Source organism: Bos indicus x Bos taurus, chromosome 2, assembly GCF_003369695.1.
Source record: "Bos indicus x Bos taurus breed Angus x Brahman F1 hybrid chromosome 2, Bos_hybrid_MaternalHap_v2.0, whole genome shotgun sequence".
Taxonomy (NCBI): domain Eukaryota; kingdom Metazoa; phylum Chordata; class Mammalia; order Artiodactyla; family Bovidae; genus Bos; species Bos indicus x Bos taurus.
Window position 1 is genome coordinate 128,772,094 of NC_040077.1, and position 8,281 is coordinate 128,780,374.

The 8,281-nt window shown below is 45.5% G+C and overlaps 1 long non-coding RNA gene across 1 annotated transcript; it reads right to left on the reverse strand.

Annotated features, from left to right (window-relative positions):
• Window positions 1-85: 85 nt before the first annotated feature.
• LOC113879264 lies at window positions 86-7,597 on the reverse strand. The gene is made up of 4 exons (XR_003507256.1): window positions 7,452-7,597; window positions 6,006-6,943; window positions 483-1,497; window positions 86-249 (listed from the first exon to the last, which is right to left on the reverse strand). It is a non-coding gene; the product is annotated as an uncharacterized LOC113879264 (long non-coding RNA).
• Between the last annotated feature and the right edge of the window lie 684 nt (window positions 7,598-8,281).

An 8,281-nucleotide genomic window follows, 5' to 3' on the forward strand; every position in this document is an offset into this window, starting at 1 on the left:
GCAATCCAAGGGACTCTCAAGAGTCTTCTCCAACACCACAGTTCAAAAGCATCGATTCTTCAGCGCTCAGCTTTCTTCACAGTCCAACTCTCACATCCATACATGACCACTGGAAAAACCATAGCCTTGACTAGACGGACCTTTGTTGGCAAAGTAACGTCCCTGCTTTTCAAGCCTGGGAAATTCACGTTGACTCTTTCAGTCCTGAAGATGGATGCTATTGCTCTCCCAGCTTCACAGATGTGGAAACTTGAGGGGGAAAAAAAAAGCAGAGAGATTATGCTGGTGTTCCGAGTAAATGGTGAGGTCGGGTTTCGAATCCTCCTCCTCCTCAGGCTACAATCTGTTCTCTTTTCGTTTTACCCACCAGCGTTTTTTGGAGGAGCTGGTGATAGCAGTGATAAGGCCCTGAAGAGTAGGGAACACAACCTTATCACTGCCTCACATGTGCAGGCTTAGGCGCTTAGAGCTCACAAACCTACATGATCACTTTCCTCACAGTGGGCTTCGTGTTGGAGACCACAGGCTTTATGGACAGCTGAATCTGAAACAAGTCCCGGGTCTGTTATTGACCTTGTTACAGCTGGAGTAAGTCACGGTCTGCATCCTGAGACTTCGTTCCTCGTCTGTAAAGTGGCATTAGTAATATCAATTTCATACGATCACAGTGAGCATTGAATGAAATACTGCACTTCAAGAAAGCGCAGTTGCTGACACATGGTAAGAATTCAGTAGTCAAGTCAAATCTTGGCTCAATCGAAGCTCTACCACTTACCAGTTGTGGGGCCTGGGCCAATTAATTTAACCTCTCTAAGTCTCAGTTTACCCTCTGTGAAGTAAAAGGATTGGACTAGATGACCTTTAAGTCCCCTCCTCATATGACATTTCAGAGCAGTTTTTTCAAACTGCTAGTTATGACCCATTAATGTCTTAAAATCTGTTTAGGAGGATTGTGACCAGCATTTAAAAAACTAAATTGAATAGAATTTAAAATTCAGAATGTATTACACATTTTAGCCTCAGTTTATAGAACTTTTGTTTCAGCTTCAGATTTGTATTCTCAGGTGCAAGTTAAAATGTTTTTCATCTTGTGAGTTTGTTACTGAACCCAGGTCCAGCTGATTGCTGCTCAGAAGTCATTATATAGGTTGGTGGAAAGGAAAGTTTGCTTTATTTTGGATGCCTGAAATGGAAGGCAGAGGGGTTTTACCAAATGCCTGTCCAAAGTCTGACTCCCCAGCTCCCCTGACACTTAAGGGGCCAGAGTTTTTCTAGACTGAGGGAGGGGGCTACATGCAGAAACAGTAGTCAGCCCTGACAGTCATCTTCAGATTGGTCATTGGTGGTCCAACCAGTATCATCTTGATAGTTTTAGGCACAGTTAATCTTCAGTTCTGAAGTCAGTTTGCATTTCTTGAGGCCAGTTCTTGGAATTATAGCCACTTATGTCATGGCATCGTGTAGTCAACTTCTTCCACCTGGTGGAGGCTTCAGTATCTGTAAGACAGATCACAGGATATGGCTCAGAATATTATCCGTAGCCCTTGAGAAGGAAGTAAAATGTCCTTGAATATGCTTCACGACTACACTATTACTATGTGGTCTCCTTTGACTGCTCTTTATTTCTGCGTTTTCTCACTTCTCTGATTAAACGTTTTCTTTGGCTAAAGTGTATTTCTACAGAAAAAAGCAGGCTGAGGACGTGGCAGGGGGCAAGGACTGTAGACCTGCTCTGTTTCAGGTTGAGATCAAGGGTGGGGAGCACTGTTTAGAGCTGGAGTAATTCTGGTTTTGGGGTAGGATGTGTGCTTATTCCTTGGTGGAGACAGGGAAAGATAGGATGCAGGGACAGTTAAGGGATACTGTGAATATCCCCTGCCCTTCACTTATGGCCTCAAAGTATCCAGATGAGACTGAGGGCAGCCACAAAATATCCATCTCCTCAAGTCCCATTCAGAAATATTTTGATGTCCTAGTTCAATTCTTTGTGAAGCAGGCAAGCTTGGTTCTGATTCAAATAGCTCAATGACATGACCTATTCCTGCTTTTACATTACAATTTCAGGGATCGGGCCCAGCATGTGCTAAACACTTAGCAAATACTTGTTTAATTGAATGATACACTCAGCAGTCCTTCTTTAGAAAGACTGTGTCCCACTTTGGGACTAACCCAGGCCTTACCCTGCCCTCTGCCCACTTTTGTCTTCTTTCCTGTCATTTACATCATTGTCACCCTTTACGATTTATCCTGTACCCTGTGCCATGCTAAGCACATTATGTAGTTTGTATGTGTGTGTGTCAAGTTGCTTCGCTCATGTCAGACACTTTGTGACTCCATGGACTGTAGCCCACCAGGCTCCTCCATCCATGGGGATTCTCCAGGCAAGCATACTGGAGTGGGTTGCCATGCCTTCCTTCAGGGGATCTTCCCAATCTAGGGATCAAACCCAGGTCTCTTCCATCTCCTGCCTTGGCTGCTGCTGCTGTTCAGTTGCTCAGTCGTGTCCAACTCTTTGCGACCCCATGAACTGCAGCACACCAGGCTTCCCTGTCCTTCACCATCTCCCTGAGTTTGTTCAAACTCATGTCCATTGATCGGTGATGCCATCCAACCATCTCATCCTCTGTTGTCCACTTCTCCTCCTGCCTTCAATCTTTCCCAGCATCAGGGTCTTTTCCAGTGAGTCAGCTCTTCGAATCAGGTGGCCAAAGTATGGGAGCCTCAGCATCAGTCCTTCCAGTGAATACTGGGTTCTTTACCACAAGCGCCCCCTGGGAAGCCCATGTAGTTCATGTGAAATGAAAGTCGGTCTGTTGTGTCCCACTCTGTGACCCCATGGACTCTACAGTTTATGGGATTCTCCAGGCCAGAATACTGGAGTAGGTAGCCTTTCCCTTCTCCAGGGGATCTTCCCAACCCAGGGATCGAACCCAGGTCTCCCACATTGCAGGCAGATTCTTTACAGGGTAGTTTATGTGGTTCATCTTAATCATTTGTCACATGATCTTTAAGAGATAGGGAGTATTGCCCAGTATTTTCTCCAGTTTGAAGGTGAGGAAAACTGAGGCTAAAAGAAGTGAATTAATTTGCCCAAGATCAGATAAGTCTGAGAAGAAACTAGGCTTTGAGCCTCCTTTGTTTTCCTGAAACAAAAAGGTATACATAAAGCAAACATGTTGTATCAATTAGCTTATACTGTGTAACAAATCACCCCAAAACCTAAAAGCTTTAAACAACAACATTTACTGTTTCTCATGGTTCTGCAGATCACCAGGGCAGTTGTTTTCTGGGCAAGTTGGCTGGGCTGATTAGTTTGGAATGGCCTCACTCACATGTCTTGTTGATACGAGCTGTTAGCGGAGGTGATGGCCAGGGGTCACCAGCAGGCTACCTGAGCTCACTCACATTGCTGCAGTTACTGAATTCCAGGAGCACAGGAGGGAAGGGCCAATTACACAAGCATTCGATAACCTCCGGCTTCTATCGTTTTTGTTAATGTTCCATCAGCCAAACCAAGATTTATTGGCCAAATCCAAATTCAAGAGTTGAGATATAGACTTTACCTTTTAATTGGAAGAACTGCAAAATATGGTGGCTTTCTCCCCTGCCCCCAGCGTACCCCTGTTCACCTTTTGTCATGTAACAAATCACCGCCAGATTTAATCTTAAGGCAACAATTGACCTTCATCTCACAATTGCTGCGAGCCAGGAACTTGGGAGTGGCTTTGCTTGGTGTGGGCAGGGGCGTCTGTCTCTTCTCTCATGAAACTCAAGTCTTCTGATGGCTTGACCGGGACTGGAGGATACACTTCCAAGATGGTGAACTTGCACGGCTGGCAAGTTGGTGCGGGCTGTTGGCACGAGACCCGAGTTCCTCCTGTGGACCACTCCATAGGACTGCTTGAGTGTCCTCTTGACATGGTGGCTGGCTTTCACCACAGCAAGTGATCCAAGAGAGGGAAAAATAGAAAATACAATATCTTTTATGACTTAACCTTAGAAATCGCATGTTGTTGACTCTGCAATATTCCATGGTTCCATACGTCAGCCATATTTCATGTGAGAGGAAACACCATAAGGCTGTGAATACCAAGAGGTAGAACCTATTAGAAGCCCTCTTGTAGGTGGCTACCATGCTACCGTGCGTCGGAAGTGACTCCTGAAAATGTCTTTAAACTTCCCTTACGTTTAATGGGTAGTTTGGATGAGGATGGAATCTCAAGATTTTGAAGGTGTTATTCTGTTTTCTCCCAGCTTTGAGAAATACAGTGTCATTCTTTGTGTGGATTTCCATTTCCTCCCTGGAAGCTTTTAAGATCTTCTCTTGGTCCCTAGTATTCTGAGATGTGATGCTGTGGCTCTTTCATCATTCACTGTGCTGGACACCTGATGGACCTTTTCAATTTAGAGACCCTACAGTAGAATGTGGGCATGCAGATGAGGACACCTGCACAGCTGTGCTCGAGCCCCCTTGCAGGGAAACATATTTAGGGTCTGAGAAGAGGGGTGGGGCTAGGGCCTTGCCTTTTCCCATTCCATGACCTTCTAGTGCAGAGCTCCAAAGGCTCAGAAATCTAAATGTGGCCCCCAGGTCATCGCGAAGGTATTTATTTGTCGAAGTAGCAGAATAGGCTGTATTTTTGGTTTGTTTGGCTATTTGGGGCCAGGCCATGAAGTCTGCGGGATCTTAGTTCCCCTACCAGGGATCAAACCCAGGCCCGCAGCAGTAAAAGCTTGGAGCCTTAACCAATGGACTGCCAGGGAATTCCCTAGGCTGTATTTTATTTAACAGCTCATTAGTTCCATTTATAACTTTTTTTGGGGAAGTCATATGGTCTTTATTAATTTGAAAAACTATAGGAAAATCTGCAGTCATCTATCAAAATTATACCCTACGAAGAATTTGAAAGGTATTTTAAAAAGATATGTTCACAGTCTGTCTAAATCAGATACAGAGCAGCATCTGTAGAAGCAAAAGCCAGACAATGAACACATGAGGGCAAATGATCGCATTGAAATCCACAGCCAGCACCTCAGACGCACTACTGTACTGGCTCCTCTACCCCATTGACTTTGAAGCTGTTCTGCTGCAAAGCTTCCTTATTTGTACTCTTGCCCCAGTCCTACAAATACTGGGTATGGCCTGTTGGGCAAGTCGCTTAGCTTCTCTAAATCTGTTATATAAGAAGAGTGCCTACCTTATAGTGTTTTACTATGAGGGCTTTATAAAATGATGTATGAGAAAGGTTCGAAACACCATCTGCTGGGTAGGAAGAGGTTAGATAGTGTTGATTACTTAGTGCTAACCAGACTGTCAGGCTCCCCAGGTGCCAGTGGTAAAGAATCTGCTTGCCAAAGCAAAAGGCAATTCAGAGCTAGGCTACCCTTCCAACAGCTGCTGCTGCTGCTGCTAAAGGTCACTTCAGTCGTGTCCGACTCTGTGCGACCCCATAGACGGCAGCTCACCAGGCTCCCCCGTCCCTGGGATTCTCCTGGTTTCCTCCAAATCCACCCCGCTTAGCAATTGCAATTTCCCATTGAACCAGGCGGTGGCGCTGAGCTGAAAGTCTGGTTGTGTGTGTGTGTGTGTGTGTGTGTATACACTCACGTGTGTGTGCTCGGTTGCTAAGTTGTGTCCGACTCTTTCTGACCGCATGGACTGTACCCTGCCAGGCTCCTCTGTCCATGGCATTTTCCAAGAAAGGATACTGGAGTGCGTTGCCATTTCCTCCTCCAGAAGATCTTCCTGACCTGGGGATGGTCTCCTGCATTGGCAGGAGGATTCTTTTACCACTGTGCGACGTGGGAAATCCTTCCATGTTGGGTACTTCCCCTAATTCATCATCAATCTCCTGGCTAACATGCTTTGAGCTCTTTTTATGTGCCAGGCCCTATTCTAGGCACTTGACATATTTTTATCTCATTAAATCATTATATGATAGCTCTATAAGGTTGGTGTATTGTCCTCATTTTTGGAGGAAAATATTGAGACACAGAGAGCTTACCTGGAAGAGTGGGATCCAAAGTTGGGTGGGCTTGTGGATTACCCAAGAGTCCAGGCTACTATGATTGCCTTTGGAGTTAGCAAATATTTCTGGTGCCCTGCATCAAGGTATATGGATGAATTGCACTTCCCTTGAGTTCTGGTGCAGCCAGTGAAATATGATGGAAATGATGGATGTATCCTCTGGACACAGCTTAGGGTCCAGTGCAGTATTCCGCACTTACTTGGAAAGGCCTCCCTAAGGGACACTGAGTAACAAACTTTTATTTTTTAATATTTACTTTTCTGCCTCAGATCTCAGTTTCAGCACATTGGACCTTCATTGTGTCATGCAAGATCTTTCATTGTGGTGCATGGACTCTCTAGTTGTGGTACCAGGCTTCAGTAGTTGCAGCGTATGGGCTTTGTTGCCCCAGGGCACATGGGATCTTAGTTCCTGGACCAGGGATCAAACCAGCGTCCTCTGCATTGCCAGGTGGATTCTTAAGCACCAGACCACCAGGGAAGTCCCCAAAGCTTAGTTGTTTTGAGTCACTGGGATTTTAGTTGTTACTGTACCATAGCCAAGCCCCAGGTTCCCCAAGCTCTTCTCTCTTTGCTTTGCAGTAGTTTAAGTGGCCTTGGTATTATCCGATCTTTAAGGCTGAAAGAATTCCCCTAGGACATCTTGGGTCTGGAGCTTTTTTTATAGGGCAAGCACTGCAACCACTTTCTCTATTTCTTCTATGGTAATTAGTCTGTTTAGATTTGCCATTTCTATAGGGGTCATTTTGATAAGTTCTATTTCTGGAGAATCATCCACTTCATATATAGGTTTTCTGAAGTATCGCAGAGTTGTGACGCAGGGTTTTAGAAACTGGGGGACTTTACACATGCATCTCGATTCCTGTCTTCTATTTAAAACCCCTAAGATGCGGCAACACTGGACCCGCCGTCTACCTGGAAACAATCAAGTGGAGCTGGTTAGTAGCTCATTTTCCTCCGTTCCCACCACTTCCGTCTTACACCAAATTCCTGGTATTTGTGATTCCTGAGATAACAAGAAATTAGGTAGTGGCTGCCTTTTTGGTGGTTGTTGCGGGCTATGGTTTAAGGGACCTGGAAGAGATAGGAGTCTAAAACAGAGAAGTTGAACTAATCTATCTGGGGCAGCAGGGGCTAAGATTTCAGTTATCAGGAAGGGCTGACTGACCTCAGAATAGTGCTTAGCTTGTGACCCTAAAGCTTTAATTCCTGTCAATTGGAAACAAAACTTTGCCTTTCATTCCACCTTTGGAGAGAATGAAGGACATTAAAACTTATTGAGCTCTACTTCTTTCATTTAATCCTTGTAAGAATTCCTGCGAGGTGTCATTATTCCCATTTCATAGATGAGGAAGCCGAGGCTCAGAGAGATTTCACAAAGCTAGAGTGGTGGAGCCAGGATTTAAACCTGAATCTGACTTACTCCAAAGTTCATGCGTTGTCCTCCCACTGTACTGCTGCTGCTAAGTCGCTTCAGTTGTGTCCGACTCTGTGCGACCCCAGAGACGGCAGCCCACCAGGCTCCCCGGTCCCTGGGATTCTCCAGGCAAGAACACTGGAGTGGGTTGCCATTTCCTTCTCCAATGCATGAATGTGAAAAGTGAAAGTGAAGTCGCTCAGTCGTGTCCGACTCTTAGCGACCCCATGGACTGCAGCCTACTGGGCTCCTCTGTCCATGGGATTTTCCAGGCAAGAGTACTGGAGTGGGGTGCCATTGCCTTCTTTGTCCCACTGTACTAGGCATTCCCAAACCAGGCTACTCATGCCAACTCATTGAGGGAGGCCTATGAAAAAGTACCTTTTTCCAGATCATACTTCTGACCAATTCAGATTTCTGTAGTGGGGCCCAAAAATCTGTATTTTAAACAATGATTTTGGGAATTCCCTGGCAGTCCAGTGGTTGGGACTCTGCACTTTTAACTGCTAAGGAGCTGGGTTCAATTCCTGGCTAGGGAACTGAGATCCTACAAGCTATGTGGTGCAGCCAGAAAAGAAAAACACAAACTATTTGTGTTGTTATTTCATCACTGTCTCCCCTACTAGATGCTGCTGCATGAAGGCAGGGCCGTGTCTGTCTGACACAGCAACAACATAAGAATTTGCTGTGAATATGCAAGTTCCCCAGCTCAGCCAAGAGTTTTTAAACTAAGTGCTCATTTGTATCTGAGTTGCCTTGCTTTGCTCACAGGGTTCTCCCCGCTGGGAGTCCCCCTTCCCCAGAACAGCTGTGCTACAATACAGACAGAAATTCAT